Raw genomic sequence first — 16,759 nt, 5'->3', positions numbered from 1 at the left:
ATTGGTTTAAAGTGCCCTTCGGCTTTTTTCCTTTGAGAGACCTTATGACTTCATTCTCTGGAACGCCCAGGCTGCCAATGGTTATTTCTTCTAGCTTCAATGTTTCTTCTTATTCTTTTATGTATTTTTCGTATTTGTTACCATTTTGTATAATGTATTGTAGCTGTTTGGTTAATTAGTTTTGTAAAGGGCTTAGGTGTATGCTCTATAAAATGTATTCAAGAAAAAATAAACATAATATCCAATCTTTGTTGTAAGCTTTCTGCTGTAGGTGACAGAAAACAGCAAATAACTACTCATATTTGAGGCAATTTATGAGCAAGGGAAATGTTGATACAAAAATCCACTATGGTGGGTAGTACACTGTAACATTGTGCCTCTGTGTTGTGCATTCTAGCTTGTCCTCTGTACTTTTTCTGCCAGTGGTGGCACATCTCAAGACCACTGGGGGATGCTCCATTTATTTTTGCTGTTGCCAGACAGTGTAAGACTGTAGGGCATGAGTACTTACAAACGTATTCTCAGGGGCTAAAAAGCATAGTCTGTTAAGTGACTGAAGGCCTCAGTCATGCCACTAAGGTGGGTGTTTGGGGGGGGGGGGGATGTGAGGTGGGCTTAAGGGAAAGGGTGCATGTACATGGTGTGAATAATAAATCATGGAGTTATTTGAGAGTTTCATTCCATACTGCTCTTTGAATTAATCCCCTAGTATTTAGAATCATAGATTTAACAATAATGTGTTATGCTGTATTGGAATCGCTTTCCCTGTCCCACAACCTAGGGTAAGCTTTATGTTTGCTATCGCTAGCTTTGATAAGTCTAAATTGCAAAGCAAGTAACTTGATTATTGAATTGAATTATAATAGCAGGTTAGGCCTTACAAGCTCCTTATGCCTACAGTCTCTTGTCCATAAAAAGGCGTGCTTAGAAAAGAAGCTCAGTTAAGGTAGCAGGTGCTATAAAAAAAGATTCTCAACAATAAACACCCAACGAGGTGTGCAATTCACTGAGCTGGGTAGGCACAGCACTCACCCTCCACCACTAGACATGGTCCAGTAAAAATGTTTTTGCTGTGGCACTATGAGACTGGATATTTAATCCTGTTTTGACCACTTTGCATGTCTGCCTTCCATTGTGACAGATTGTCCGCTCTTGGCTAGTCACTTTCTGAACATTTTCTCACTTCCTTTTTATTAAAAGAAATAGGAAAAACTTAAATCAAACTAAATACAAGTAGTAAGTATGTAGTAGTAAGTATGTGATACGAAAACAGGACTGAAACCCATGGGGAGAAAACATCAAGTATCACAGTAAACACACTAAAATCTGATGTAGTGAGAAAGTTATGAATCTTGAAACAAGGAGTCTGGCACTACAATGTGGCAGGACTGCTTCCGCAAATTGCTTGACAATAGTCAAATCATATGCTTCCTATGGCTTTGTCCCCTTAGTGGACATTATGTGATAGAGGCTGGCATACCAAGAAAGGCACAGAACATCCTTGAGGCAGATGCCTGGCTCAGCTTGAGGTTCTTTTGGAGCCGCAAGCTCAAAATGAATGAGCATTCATGTGACTTCTGTCTGCCACCGACATTTTAACCTCATGTGCTGTGCTCACTGCGCCACTGGATTCAAGCTAGCCTGGCTTATATGGGGTAATACCCCAAAGCTGCTCCCAGGATGCTTGTTTGCGGTCTAGGGAGGAACTGGCTTGCCAGATTGTGCTGGAATGTTCCCATGAGGAGCAGGGTCAAGACTGATTTGAATATGGCTGAGTCCAAACTGGAGTTGCGTGGTGAGCAAAAGAACGATGGATTAAATCCAGATCCATGTGACTGGGGGTGAATGTTTGCATTGTTCAGCATTCCGTCCATCATTTGTTCTTTTTGCATTTGTCACCCTAACTGGGAAGGCTATGTCGAGCTATGGGTCCCATGCTCACTGCGCCATTGCATTTGTCGCCCTAAGTGGTCAAGGTATGCCCAGACATTGGTCCCAGATGTAGAGACGGAGCCTCCCGGCCCGCACTATACAATGCTATTAGTAGAGTCACCCAGTGGGCGGTCACGCCCAAAGGTATAAAATAAAAGGGCGCATGACAGCTCGGGGTCTTGGCCCATATCACATAAGTGCGTGTGCATGTCAGTCATTCCCGTAACACAGCTGAGGCCTACCTGTACTCCAGAATGGGCACCCTGTGTCATGCCGGCCACCACATTGGCGGTGAGGCGGGTCCCGCCCATGCCTCTGCCGTCTTGTTTCGGACCGGCCATCCGGTCTGCTGTTGGGAGGTGCGGCCGTGCCCCTGGCCCTGGGGCAGTGCGAAGACCAGCGAAACGGCGGATGCCCACCCCGCGCGTCTGGTCTGCGGATGTCCACCCCGCGTGTCCTGTATAAGAGTGCATACCCCGCGGATCCTGTGTTCGGCCCCATCAAAGGTGGTGCGAGCGGTAACTGCGGGTGCCCACCCCGCGAGCCTGCTGGAGGAAGAAGTCGAGCGGCATTGAGCAGCATCATCTAGGAGGTAAGTGGCGCGCTCTTATTTACGTTGGTGGCCCGAGTACCCCAGTGCGTTGCCCACTCCTGTACGAGCATCCCCAGGCTACGAAGGAAGGCACAAGGGCACCCGTGAGAAGGCTGCGTCCCTCAATTGTCCTCCAGCTCCGTGCGCACGTGCACCAGCACTGCCCAAGGGCTACTGCTCTGCCTTTTCCAGCCTACAGGCCTTGGAGGTTAGCTCAGGAGTCGGCCCACAGAGGAACATGCTGACAAACAAGCACTGACACAACCAAGCACGTCAGGCAGCCCTATGCTACATACAACAAGCATTGGCAGCTGCAAGAACTGTGCGTGCTGTATAGGAGGAGGGAGCCTCTGCACCTGGGGGATTGGAAGGAAGCCAGAGGTGGCAGACCCTACACAGTCCATAACAACACACCAGTCGCAAGTTAACTGTCATGCAAGATCCTGCACATGCATGTACCCCTGGGAGCATGAGTCACCAGAATCAGGATGGGGCAGGTGCCCCCGCGCCGGCCCAACAGCCCTCCCAACCTGCAACAGCAACCCCTCTGCCTCCCTTCAGTGAGCTGGCGGATACGGCCATGGCCGCATCGCAGTGGAAGTTGTGGTTTGGACGGCTAGACAACTACTTTGTGGGGATACGAGAGACGGACAGAAGAGTGAAGAGGTCCCTACTCATGTGCTTCGGGGGAAGCAAACCATATGACCTGTTTGAGACTTTACCTAACACTGGGGCTGACGACAACTATGATGCAGCGGTGGTGGCCCTAAACAGACACTCTGACCCTCAGATCAAGCCCAATTTTGAGAGGTTCAAACTCTGCCAGGCGAGGCAAGGTGAGACTGAGTCAATCGACGTCTTTTACTCGCGACTACGGAAGCTGGTGAGTTCCTGTACCATCCCGGACTAGAGGGAAGAGATAAGAGCACAGATCATCCAGGGCTGCAAATGGGTGATGCTGCGTCGCCTCATACGCAGGCAACCCGGAATCACGCTGGATGAAATCCTGGTGTTTGCAAGATCACACGAGCTGTCGAACGCTCAGGCAGATGAGATGGAAGCAGCGCTCCAACACCATCCAAGCACCACTGGCACACCATGGCTGCGGGTGATAAAAAAGGAGAGTGTGGACATAATTCAGAAATGCCCAGCAGCACCTCGTGGGGCTGGGAGGCCACCACTCAATGGCACGTGTGGTAACTGATGCCTCGAACACCCGCCGGCAGAGCAGTGTTTTGCAAAGGGGAGACGTGCTCCCGATGTGGAAAACTAAACCACTTCGCAAAAGTGTGTCGCAGCGGAAGAAACAGAACCAACGTCCCGAGACAACAAGGGATGTCCACAGCAGTCAGACAGCTGTCGATAGAAGACCCACAGGGGCAAACAGACACCTCCCTGCAAGGGTTTGGATTAGGCGCTGATGATGATGACGTCTTTGTAGTGTTGTTCTTGAGCTGGATTAGCCCACCTCAACGACCCCCGCCCATGTGCTCCATCGAGGTGGCTGGGTCCACAGTCCACGCGCCTATAGACACTGTAGCTTCAGTAAATGTCATGGACAGTCATGGACAGTGACCAGTATAAACGATTGTCCCCGCGGCCACCGCTAACACCGCTAACACCATAGAAGGCCAACAAATACACGTACGGGGGTACCAAATCGCTTCCCCTGCGGGGGTCATAGAAGTCGACGTAGTCACTACAACGAGATGCGGTTCCACATCACCGAGGAGAAAAGGGGGACACTCTTCAGCTGCCACACAGCGGAGGACCTGGAGTTGGTTTTCTTTGCTAACCAAGTACACGATCCCCACGCAAATGACATCCTCAAGGACTTCCCATGCTATTTAAGTGTCTGGGATGCCTCAAGGGGAAGCTATTCAAGCTGATCATCGACCCCACAGTCAAGCCAACTGCGCTCCTACACCAGAGAGTGCTGTTCCATCTCCGCCCTCAAGTGGAGTAAGAGCTACGAAAGCTCGAACAGTTGGGCATGATTGAGAAAGTCTCCAGCCCCACCCTGTGGGTATCCCCTTTGGTGGGATCTCCCAAGCCAAAGCAGCCCGGTGTGAATCTCTGTGTGTGGATATGAGGCTACCCAATCTGGCAATGAAGCAGGAGCGGCACCTCACGCCTACCATGGATGACATGTAGTTCCGTAGTTTGAGGGTCTGAGGTTTGGTGGTTCCGAACCCGTTCAATAAAGGTCATCGGAAATAGACAATTTAGGTATCAGCGGACCGCAAATCCCGAGTGCGGTATATACGAGTGTTTTCACATTTATCGATCAATGGGAACACTATGTATTTAAGGATTTCGTTTGAACCTTCGGGTTCCCATTCTGTGTACGGCAGCCATTTTGTGTGGTTGCCCTCACATAGGCCGATGACTACGGCCAAGCAAGTCCTTGGGACACGTACACCTTAGCTGACTTCTGAAAGACCTGGCCGAACTGACTCCCTTGCCCCAGGCTGACCTCGCTGAGCCAGTTCCTTGTTAAGCAGCTGGTCAGATATAGATCAAAGAGCAGGACGTGCCGAAGTTTACAGTACACTGCACCCACCTTTCTATCTTGCTTCCAATCTGTTTCTGCTCCTTCCTTTACGACATAATCACTGATTTGGTTTGAGGTTTTATGATGAGTTTGTCCGGCCTGATCGAACAAGAAATTGGAATGTGCTTGGTCATTTCTGGTGGGCTGGACAACGGAAAGTGGGATTGTCGTTATGCGATATGTTTTGAAATGTCACCATGTGATTGGTTAGTTTGTATGTAACTGATGCCACCTTTGGAATGTGATTTTTGGCATAACAGACCATGCTCTGCTCATTGAATTTGTGCAGTCTTTAGCGAACCACCCGTGTTGTGCTTCGTAGATCTCTATTCCTGGTTGCAGCCAATAAACTTTGGTCTTTGACGTCATCAAGAAGCGTCCCGTGTCTCTGTTTGCCGAGGCAGGGGAACTCGAAGGCATCGGGCGTTTACCCTGGCGCCGCTATGTTCTAAAACCTGGTCCTTCAGTTGGCGCCCAACGTAGGGTGACTTCAGTGGTACCGGTCCAAGCCTGAAGATCGTGGAGAGCTTTGTGTGGAAATTCTGGAGGAAGGCTTGCCACTTCATCGACCCCTGTATGTCGTCGTGGTCCGAAAGTCTTTGCTGCGAGGTTCCCCGCTTTCCAACAGCTATGAAGGACTGCTGCCCTGACTGTCGCCCTGTCTTGGAGCCATGGACGATTTGTAGAGCGAGACGATTAACGGGTCTTCTGGTGACGCCATCGACATTTCAGTTAAGTATGAGTGGAGCGTCTCCCAGTCCTTAGTTTGTTTTGGTATCCCTTCGTGGATCGCTTTGATTTGGTACCTGCAGGCCCCAAAGCCAAGGGACTTGTGTATTCACGAGGCTATCATTTTCAGATTTCCCTTGAAGTTTGAAGCTAGACTAGTGAGCGAAGATGCCTGGTCTTAGCAGACTTGGAAAGATATTTGGGTGTGGTTGTTCTAAGGATTCCCGGTTAGAGGATTTGTGTCCGGTTCCTCCGATCGGAACTCCTACATATGATCTTTACGTGATACATGGTGTAGGTCCTACTAGTTATAATGACATTTGGGTAAAATATACGAAGAAAGACGGTGTCCTACAGTGGCCCCATTACGGTAGCTTTGAAACTGAGATTCTGGAAAACCTTGAAGTTAACCTGTTCAAAAAGAAAGCCCGGCCGGCAATGTTTGACTCTTTCCGCATCTGGCGCAAAGAAGCCAAACAGAAAGAAATTAAATTCGCGAAGAAGAATAATCAAGAACGAGGTTTGTCAATGGTGCAAGCTGCTATAGCGTATAGGGACAATGAGGAAGAGCAAGAGAGCGAACAGATGCTTAGGGTTAGGAAGTTAGGGGTAGATAAGTGCTACCCAGTTTTGCCGTCTAAAGAACAGGAAGATAAGAAAGATCTTGCGAAAGATCCTTTAATGTCGCATCTATTGAGTTCGTCACCCCCTTATGCACAGAATGCTACGGCACCACTGCCACCAGTTGTAGTTGTGCAACTTCCGGTTGTTGTGCCACCTACGAATCCTCCACAGCCAGCTCCTCTTCCGTTGGCTACTATTCCTTTGGCGCAGCCTCCTCAGGGGCCCCCAACTTTGCCTCCATCTTCGTCTGCTACTTCTACGACTATCTATACTACTCCTTCTGTTCAGGCTTTGGATTCTTCTACTATTGTTCCGTCTTCTCTTATTCTTTCACCTTCTCCTTCTGCTAGACGGAGAATGACTGCTGCAGTTTCTGGTTTCTTTTCTCCTTTGTTGGGACAATTGGGTATGTCTCCGGTTAGTGAGCGTAGACAATCATGTAGTCAGTTGCCTGATACAGATGAACGTACAGTTTTGGATCATCTGGCGCGTAAATAGATTATGTACGCTTTTCAGTATGATCTTGAGGGTGTTATGGATGTCTTCCTTCAATGGGAAGCACCAAAGCAACGGTACGTCTTTGACATGATGTGTGTGTTCCTCCAAGAACAATGGGTTGAAGAAGTAGGTAAAGCTCCTAATGAGTTGTACCGAATACGTTCTGAATTTGCGAAAGGGACCGTGGTGGGTCCTCATGAGGTTGGGAGAGCAGTTGCGACCATATTGTCATTTCGTAGTGACACTCCTTCTGAGCGATTGTCTGAGCCTGATTCGTCAGTAGGGAGAAAAGCGCGTCAATATCCGATGCGTGAGGTTCCTCCAGTTTGGAGACCTCAGGATGGAAATGTTGCTGCACACTTTCAGCGAGTATGGGTACATGTACCTTGGAAGCGTGTTGAAGTTTTGGCAACTAAGCAGTCTTTGCCTGATCCGCGCAAAGATCCGGCAGGATATTATAAAGAGCTCACTCAGACTGTGAGTTCGTGCATCATGAATTTAGCAGACATAGATATGTTGTTTGGAAATGTTGTTCCACAACCTATTTGGAGTACGATTCGACATACGGATCATGCCCAAGAATTGGGTGATACATGGGTTAACCTTCGTGCTGCGAATGATAGACAAGTAGGAGGTGCTAAGCCTGAAGATATCATTACTCAACTCCCTGGTAGGATAATTACTTATATGAAGACTTTGATGCCTGAAGTACGTGTTAATTGGGACAAGCTGTCTGCATGTAAGCAGAAGAAAGATGAAACTGTGTCTGACTTTTTCACGCGGTTTGAAGAGACATTTGTAGATCATAGTGGTCAGGATATGGCTACTGAGGGTGGCCAGAGATTGTTCGTTGACAAATTTGTACATAATCTGCTTCCCGAGTTGTGCACAAAACTGAAAGATTCCGAGAGTGCTTGGGCTGTTTCCACGTCAGCGCAGATTTTAGCTATGGCCCAGTATTATGAAAATAGGCACAAAGATGAGTTAGAGAAAGCGGATAAGAAGACTAAGGAATTGAAGACTAAAGTTCTTCTACAACAAGCTTATCCACCCCATACTAATAGACAACGCGATTATCAGCAGAATCAGCTATATTCGAGAAACTCGCAAAGGAACGAGTCTTCTCAGCAGCGTTTCCCGTATGGGCCTAATCAGTGTGCGTATTGTAAAGAAGAGGGCCATTTCAAGAATAGTTGTCTGGTTTTGTTGCAGCGCACGAATGGTGCTTCTGGTGTGAGAGGTCGAGGTGCTCAACAAGCGCCTAGAGGTAGAGGTCGCGGACAGAATGGGCGTTCTTTGCCTCCACAGAACTCAATGAATACTTTTGATCAACAGCAGGGTTTGCCTGGTAGGACAGCTCAGTACTATACGGATGATTACTACGTTGAAGGTGAGGAAGTGGATGGTAATGATTGCTAGGACAGCCATGGACAAAGAGAGGAAGTTGTTTCAGTTCCAGTAGATCAGAGTGGACCTTATGTTGAAGTGATTGCATCAGGTGTGTCAGAGCCTTTTCTGTTAGATACTGGTGCTACAAAGAGTTCTATTATACACTCTAAACTCCCTGGCGCACCTTTGTCTGGCTTTGAGAATGTTTCTGTAGGTTTTTCTGGCGCCCCAGTTACGAATCCGATTTCTACTCCGTTGTCTCTTTCTGTTGGACCTTGTAAATTTGAAACACCCCTCATTTTGACTACAGGTTGTGGTGAGAACTTGTTGGGATTGGATTTATTGAAGAAGTTGTATGCGACGTTGTATTGTTCTCCGTCAGGAGTACATCTTACGTTGGGTGAGAGAGTGATCTCTCCGATGACGTACATATCGAAAGACAGACTTCCACCTGAATTGTCTTCCTTACCAGATTCATTGTGGGCTACTGGTCTGAACGATGTCGGTCTTTTGGAGATTCCTCCATATGCTGTGACACTGAAGGCGAATGCTAAGTTACCCCGCATTCCACAGTACCGTATCTCCAGTGATGGTGAACGTGCACTTTTAGCGATTATTTATGATCTGATCGAAAAGGGTGTGATTGAGGAAACGAGAGGTAATGTGTGCAATAGTCCCGTTTTGCCTGTTCTGAAGATAACTGATTCTTCACAGCCTCCTGTCTATAGGTTTGTGATCGATCTTCGCGAAGTGAACAAGATCGTCGTTCCACAGTTTCCTGTTGTACCTGATATTACCGCTTTGTTGACTCTGATTCCGGCTACGGCCACATGGTTTTCGGTGATTGACTTGAAGAATGCTTTCTTCAGCATCCCGATTGCCATGGAGAGTAGAGACATCTTTGGATTCTCTTTAGGAGGACGAAGTTTCCACTTTAAGTGCGCTCCTCAAGGCTTTTGCGAGAGTCCATCGATCTATAGCCAAGCTTTGAAAACACAACTTGATCTGTTGGTTTTACCAGATGGTGCTGCCCTTATTCAATATGTTGACAACTTGCTAGTTGCTGCTGACGATGACGAGATTTGTAGAGAAGCCACTTTGTCGTTGTTACGCCACTTATCTGATTTTCATCACAAAGTTTCTCTCTCCAAGTTGCAATATTGTCGACAAGAAGTAACCTACTTAGGTCACCTCTTATTGAAGGAGGGAAGGAAACTGACCCCAGAAAGAATTCAGGCGATTGCGAAAATGAGTGTGCCTACAACACAGAGAGAAGTACGTGCGTTTTTGGGTATTACGTCGTACTGTAGACAGTGGATCCCTAATTTTTCCTTGCTAGCGAAACCTTTGATAGCTCTTACAGCGGCAGCGGCTGTTTCGATTCGACAGTCTGCTGGTTTGGTTGTGGATAACACATTGATCGTAATAGTTCCACATGCAGTGGATACCTTGTTGAACCGTACGAAGACACAGCACTTAACTAGTGCTCGGTTTTCAGGTTACGAGTTGACCTTGCTAGCGAGTCATGTGCACATTAAACGATGCAACACGTTGAATCCAGCCACGTTGTTGCCAATTTCAGCTGAGACTAATAATGATACAGAACAGCATGATTGTTTGCTGAGAACTGAGGAAGAAATGAAAGGGAGGATAGACCTTAGGGATACTCCTCTTCAAGAGTGTGATGGTACTTTGTGGGTTGATGGTTCGTGCTTTAAGTTGCCGAATGGTGATACGACTGCGGCATATGCTGTTACGACTTTGCATACGATTGTTGAAGCTGCACGTATCCCACATAATTCAGCGCAAGCAGCAGAGTTGATTGCATTAACGAGAGCATGTGTGTTGGTGAAAGGAAAACGAGTGAATGTGTACACTGACAGTCAGTATGCGTTTGGTGTGGCTCATAGTTTTGGACGTTTGTGGCGTGAACATGGGTTTTTGACTTCGCATGGAACAAAGATCCAACATGGGCAGTTGGTGAATGAACTTCTTGAATCACTTACTTTGCCGTTGCAAGTAGCGATTGTGAAATGCAGTGCCCATAAGAAAGTTACGGATGATGTTGGTCGCGGAAATGCGTTTGCGGATGAAGTTGCAAAAGAAACTGCGAGAAATGTGATGAGCTGAATGTATGTTGCATGTCCGGCAAGATGGGTTCCAGATAGAAGTATGTGTGAAGATACGATTGAGAGCGTGAAATCCATCCAAGCTGAAGCTACAGAGAAAGTGTTGAATGAATGGAGAGAAAGTAAGGGTAGAGTGGATTTGAATGGTTGTTGGACTGGTTTGTCTGAGCATCAAAGATGGTTGTTACCTGACGCGTATGTGCTTCCAGTGGTTACAATGGCTCATGGGATGGCACATATTAGCGTGAAAGGGATTTGTAAGTTGTTGGCTCCGGTTTGGCAGAATGCAGGAATTCCCAAATGTGCAGAGAATTTGGTTAAGAACTGTATGGTGTCTTTGATGTACAATCCTGGTAAGGGAACGCCAACACCAGCTGGTCATTTTGCTCCTCCTACGTATCCATTCGAGGCTTTGCAGCTAGATTTCATCCACATGGAGAGGTGCAACAACCTGAAATATGTTTTAGTGGTTGTTTGCTCCTTTTCTAGATGGGTGGAAGCGTATCCTTTGAAGGACAATACTACCTTGTCCACAGCTAAAGCCCTTATCAAAGAATTTTTCCCGAGATTTGGGTTGCCGAGAATTATCTGGAGTGACAATGGGAGTGAATTTGTGGGTCAAGTGATGAAGAGAGTATGCAAGGGATTAGGAATCCGGCAGAAGTTCCACGCTGCAAATCACCCCCAATCAGCTGGTTTAGTCGAGTGCTATAATGGCACCCTGAAATTAAAGTTGGCCAAAATCCAAGCGAGCACTGGTTTGCAATGTCCAGATGCTTTGCCTTTAGCGCTTTTGTCCACAAGAATGACTGTGCATTCGCAAATAGGTTTGAGTCCGTATGAGGTTGTGTTTGGTCGCCCGGCGAATATTTGGGGCGTACCAAGACCAACAAAGTTTAGTGACCTCGAGTACCCTGTGTTGCTTGATTACTTGCACGAACTGACGGCTAAACTGCGTGTTTTACACCAACAGGTCTATAACAGTTTGCCACAAGCTTCTGAAGATCCAGGCCACGCCATTGAACCCAGCAATTGAATCTTCATTAAAAACTTCCAGCGGAACAAGAACGATCAGCCCCGTTGGACAGGACCACATCTAGTTCTCCTGTCTACACGTTCTGCAGCTCGAGTGCAAGGCAAGAAACACTGGATCCACGGCGTACACTGCAAACGGGCTCCATTGCCCTTACCGTACGACCGGTGGGTCCAGGAAGGACTCCCAGACTCTGAAACTGAAACTGTGCCACGATTTTTGCCATTCAGCGATGCCAGTCTGATTCGAACAAACTCTGAGAAAGAAAGTGACAATCTTTTACAAGAAGCTGTGCCTCCTTCGAATCGATTGAACACTACTGAGCCTGAGCTTCTATTCAAAGAACAGACATTGCCTGGAAAAGATCGTTATAATTTGCGACCAAGAGTCGTGGGACTAATAAAGAAATGAATGAAGTTTTTATGATTTTTCTGTTTACAGGTTAACTCTCCACCGAGGATCTACTTATTTTTGTTTTTTGAACCGCCATCCGGGTTCAGCTGTAGGGTCGTGGTTGATAAGTCTTTGGAGTGCAAGCCTGAGACACTAGGTCGAAGGTTCTGGTTGGCCTAAGGGAGTTGCCCTGGGTTGACAGAGGCATTCCTTAGCATAGAACACCCCACTATCGCGAGCAGCATATTTAGTTAGGATGGATTTCTTCGAGTTGGAGAGACCTGTAAGGACAATGAATTTCAAGAATAAGATACACAAACTGATCACACGGAAAAGATTTTTAATACTGTGTTTGTTTTTGCTATTGAGTTTAATGATATTTTTAATTGGTTATGTGACATTCTCTTTTTAAAGTGACGTTTATACCTATTGTGCAACCTACAGCTCCACCTACTATTTCTTCTCATTCTTTTCACCCTTTGCCTGAACACGAGGTAGTTAGACGATTGGAATTTGCCAATAATTCCTTTATTCAACTTTTGCACCAACACCAGTTAGTAATGAACACAACGAATTGTTGGATTTGTGGTCTAATGCCCCATACGACCGATAAAGGTATTCCGTACTTGGTTTTGCCCTTCAGTTTAAATGGTTCTATTTGGGCTTACAGAACGATGTTCATTTATGCCCATAGTGTCTATCCCCAGCGTTCAGTGAAGGACAATCCGAAGAATAGTGCTCTGGTCAAGGGTATAGTCGATATGATTAGAGGGATTAGTTCGTATGAGACTATTCCGAAAGATGAGACACAAGCATACATTGGTTGGAACGTTACTGGATACGGAGTTAGTCTGAGTGTTAGCCAGTGAGCGAAAAGTTCTCCACCGATTTGGATAGTGCCCCATCAGGGTCGCTATTGTCTGCAGGGTAATGGCAAGAATCCGAAAGCTCAGCTAGGGAAGAGCGTTTGTACTGACACCTATGTATTTACGTCTCAGACCTCCCCAGCATTTCTAGCCGCTAAGGGTACTTATTTTGTCTGCTACGACAAAGCGTATACATGGTTGCCCCCTGATTTTTTGAGCACATGTTTTGTTTCCTTCTTGTTGCCTCCCACTTTTACAGCTGCGGCAGATTACCATAAGACAAGAGTTGCTAGAGGTGTCTTCAGTCAGGAAGACACTGCAGGGCAAGAGTTGGGAGATTTCTTTAAGGGTTTTCTGCCGTTCTGGGGACCGATGGCTAACAGCAGGAATATTCGCCAGTTGACGAGAGTGGTTGAGTCCACCATAGTCGAAACTGCTGGTGCCCTTAGTAACTTGACTGCTGAGCTCCAGTCGGATAGACTTATGACACTTCAGAATAGAGTTGCTCTTGATGTCATACTACCAGACAGAGGTGGGGTATGTAAACTGATTCAATAGAGCTGCTGCATTTTCATTCCACAACAACAAGGGGCCCCAATTTCAGTCAGCAGGGACCTCGGGGAGCGTACTTTTATTCAAACAACATTGGTCCCATGCATACAGGAGATTAAAGAACAAAATAAAATATAGACAGAGTCAATCTATATTTGGAAAGACATGTCCAGCCGGACAGTGGTCTTTCAGAGTTTTTACTCAAGGTACATGTAGTTAAATCACAACGAGTACCTTCCACAAGTAATCCAGTGTGGAACACAAGCCTGTGCCCAGCACTTACAGAACAGGTAGAAAGGTAGGTGTAGAAAGCAAAGAAGGGCTTTATAAGGCAAAGCAGGTATCTCTGACATGAATACAGTTGCACAGAGTATAACAGAACAGCACCTTAAAACACATAGTAATCACGTTTATAAGTTTTGGTGCTATAAAGGTCGACGGCATTTCGGACCCCTATTAAATCACGGGGTCCATCATCAGGACAATAACAATGAGAGCCTTAAATGATTTAGCCTCTAAATGCCTGAAAGTAGAAAAAAGGGGGAAGAAAATATATACATTTATATACAGAGACTAAAGTAACAACATCAATAGCTGACTAAAGGTGACCAGTGTGCTGCGCAATACCGGTAAAGTGCATAAAATCAGTGAGACAGCCTAGTTAAGAATGCACAATTGCCGTTCGAAAAGGTGACAATGCTGGAAGGCATACTAATTGTGCCTGAGTCTGAGTGGTTCCAAACAGGAGGAGGCGGAATTGGAACAACTTACAATACGTAGGTGAGTTGCGCAAGTGCTCGTGGAAGGCGGACTGGCCACATGCTCGGTGGGCGAGCCCGTCGTGAACAATACCGCAAGGAGTGACTAGCTGTACGTGTGGAACAGACGTGTGTCCAGTATCGGTATGCGACCGGGAGGTGAGTGAACAGGACAAGCCGCGAGCGAAGGCAAGGGGCTCAGGAGCGGTGTGCGACTGGATCGGCAAGGTGAAATGAAAAATTGTGCCGCCAACGATTTAAAACTAGTGAAGGCGATAAGGCCGTGTCAGTTCCAAAATCATGCTTACCAAGTAGCCTCGGACGATAGAGGACGGATAAGAATTGGCCGCCCTACAGGATAAAAGGAGGCAAATTAAGGGGCGAGCCAGCAAAAACCAAGGGGGTGAATGTAAAAACCAGGGAAGGGTCTTACCACAATCGGGCAGCAGAAGCCGCGGTACTCAGTGGTATCCGTCGGCAGCCAGGGGACCTGGGGGCAAATTAAAACATTAGGACCAGCGGTAACCCAGCAAACAAGGCGTGTTCGTCAGTAGGCTGGAGGTTAAGCTTACCGGATAAGTCGGGTCAGTCGTGCTTCCTGGCGTGCTCACCGAGGAGTGGCGAGGCAGGCCTTAATAGTTACACTTGATTGGTCCCAGCGTAGCGTAGGGAAGGGCATAAAAATAGAAAACGGACTAGGTTAGCCACCATCTTAAGTTAGTGAGTGAAGGAGTGAGGGCATAGGAATAAGATGGGACTAAGATAGACAACCTAGGTGGTGGGGTGACGCACCAGTGACATGTTTAAACAACACATTGAAACACAATAAAAATGCAAGGAAATTTGACGGTTGAATCAGAACTCCAATTTAAATCAAGGCAGTCCATTCATCTTGTAAATTGAGCCCAGAGTTAAGACTGTCCGTTTTTAAAATCCATTTCAGTTCCTCTCTGTTCAGTAGGTGGGTAAGGTCACCACCCCTGGGAGGCACGATGATCTGTGTGATAACAGTCCAGCGAATGTCATTCTCCGTGTGTCCTTTTTCCTCGAAATGTTCAACCAATGGGGCATTGGGCGTTTTGCAGCGAATTCTGCTCCGATGTTGGGCGATTCTCAGCTTAATTTTTTGTTTAGTTTGGCCCACATATATCTTGTTACATGGACAAAAGATGGCATACACAATATTTTGACTATTACAATTAGTGAAGGTTTTCAATACATTTCTCACATCTTTGTACACAAACACTTTGCCATCTACTGAGAAGTCACACACAACGCAGGTGCCACATCTAGAGTGGCCTAGGAGTGGTGGAAGTTGCCAGTGGTCGTGGAGAGTAATATTTCTTATTGATGGTAATGCCGCCCTCACTAGCTGATCTTTGAGGTTTTTATTTTTCTTAAAGGCAAAGAGGGGGGTATCCCAATTAAGCAGCCCAGAGTTTAGAATGTGCCAATTCTTTTTGACACATTGTTTGACGCGGTTAGAAATTGGTGAATAAGTGGTAACACATACCAATTTCTCAGATGGTCGTTTAGGTTTGGGTTCGAGAAGAGTTTCACGCGGACAGTACCAGGCTCTTTTCATGGAGTTCTTACCGCTGGTCCTAATGTTTTAATTTGCCCCCAGGCCCCCTGGCTGCCGAGGGATACCACTGAGTACCGCGGCTTCTGCTGCCCGATTGTGGTAAGACCCTTCCCTGGTTTTTACATTCACCCCCTTGGTTTTTGCTGGCTCGCCCCTTAATTTGCCTCCTTTTATCCTGTAGGGCGGCCAATTCTTATCCGTCCTCTATCGTCCGAGGCTACTTGGTAAGCATGATTTTGGAACTGACACGGCCCCATCGCCTTCACTAGTTTTAAATCGTTGGCGGCACAATTTTTCATTTCACCTTGCCGATCCTGTCGCACACCGCTCCTGAGCCCCTTGCCTTCGCTCGCGGCTTGTCCTGTTCACTCACCTCCCGGTCGCATACCGATACTGGACACACGTCTGTTCCACACGTACGGCTAGTCACTCCTTGCGGTATTGTTCACGACGGGCTCGCCCACCCAGCATGTGGCCAGTCCGCCTTCCACAAGCACTTGCGCAACTCACCTACGTATTGTAAGTTGTTCCAATTCCGCCTCCTCCTATTTGGAACCACTCGGACTCAGGCACAATTAGTATGCCTTCCAGCATTGTCACCTTTTCGAACGGCAATTGTGCATTCTTAACTAGGCTGTCTCACTGATTTTATGCACTTTACCGGTATTGCGCAGCACACTGGTCACCTTTAGTCAGCTATTGATGTTGTTACTTTAGTCTCTGTATATAAATGTATATATTTTCTTCCCCCTTTTTTCTACTTTCAGGCATTTAGAGGCTAAATCATTTAAGGCTCTCATTCTTATTGTCCTGATGATGGACCCCGTGATTTAATAGGGGTCCGAAACGCCGTCGACCTTTATAGCACCAAAACTTATAAACGTGATTACTATGTGTTTTAAGGTGCTGTTCTGTTATACTCTGTGCAACTGTATTCATGTCAGAGATACCTGCTTTGCCTTATAAAGCCCTTCTTTGCTTTCTACACCTACCTTTCTACCTGTTCTGTAAGTGCTGGGCACAGGCTTGTGTTCCACACTGGATTACTTGTGGAAGGTACTCGTTGTGATTTAACTACATGTACCTTGAGTAAAAACTCTGAAAGACCACTGTCCGGCTGGACAT

The sequence above is a fragment of the Lissotriton vulgaris genome, chromosome 5 (genome assembly GCF_964263255.1).
Source record: "Lissotriton vulgaris chromosome 5, aLisVul1.2, whole genome shotgun sequence".
Lineage (NCBI taxonomy): Eukaryota > Metazoa > Chordata > Amphibia > Caudata > Salamandridae > Lissotriton > Lissotriton vulgaris.
The sequence above is the reverse complement of the archived record's forward strand: the minus strand, read 5'-3'. Positions refer to the sequence as shown.